At 35.6% G+C, this 545-nt stretch overlaps 1 protein-coding gene across 1 annotated transcript in view; it reads right to left on the bottom strand.

Annotated features, from left to right (window-relative positions):
* The window catches only part of LOC119592139 (U-scoloptoxin(01)-Cw1a-like), a gene marked incomplete in the record, with an annotated part of 12947 nt that overhangs the window by 1718 nt on the left and 10684 nt on the right, over nucleotides 1-545 (bottom strand).

The following is a 545-nucleotide window of genomic DNA, read 5'->3' as shown; positions in this document are numbered from 1 at the left end:
GGGAATATTTAAAGGGAGAGAGGGAGAAGGAGGAAGGTATAAAAGTGTTTAATTTAAAGTTTTTTTAAAAAATTAAAAATTTTAATTTAAAAAAAAAAATTTAAAATTTAAAAAGAGAGAGTGGGGGGGGGGGGGGAAAAAGTTTTTCCCCAATTTTCCTTTTATCCCACTATTCGAATAAAAGAATTTAAACCCCCCGAGTTTAAAAATTTTTTTGGGGGGAAAACCAGTTTTTTTTGGGGGGAAAATGGAAGGGGGTGTTAAATGTGGGTTTTGGGGGGTTTTACCGGGAAAAGGCCTTTGGGGCTGGGGGGGAAGCTTGGTGAACAGAACAGTGCCAACATGTATGGGAAAATAACAAGGGTAAAGCTCAGGGATATTGGGAAATACGATGAAACTTTAGTTTTATAAAACGTGGATGCTTATTTTAAAGGAAAACTCCAAAAATGATTGAAAAAATGGTTAGGGAAAGGTTTGGTGCAATGAAGGGAAGAGGAAAAAAGGATGAAAGAAAGATGAAATAGATTAATGCAAGGAAGTAAATC

The sequence above is a fragment of the Penaeus monodon genome, chromosome 29, assembly GCF_015228065.2.
Source record: "Penaeus monodon isolate SGIC_2016 chromosome 29, NSTDA_Pmon_1, whole genome shotgun sequence".
Taxonomy (NCBI): domain Eukaryota; kingdom Metazoa; phylum Arthropoda; class Malacostraca; order Decapoda; family Penaeidae; genus Penaeus; species Penaeus monodon.
The sequence above is the reverse complement of the archived record's forward strand: the minus strand, read 5'-3'. Positions and strand labels throughout refer to the sequence as shown.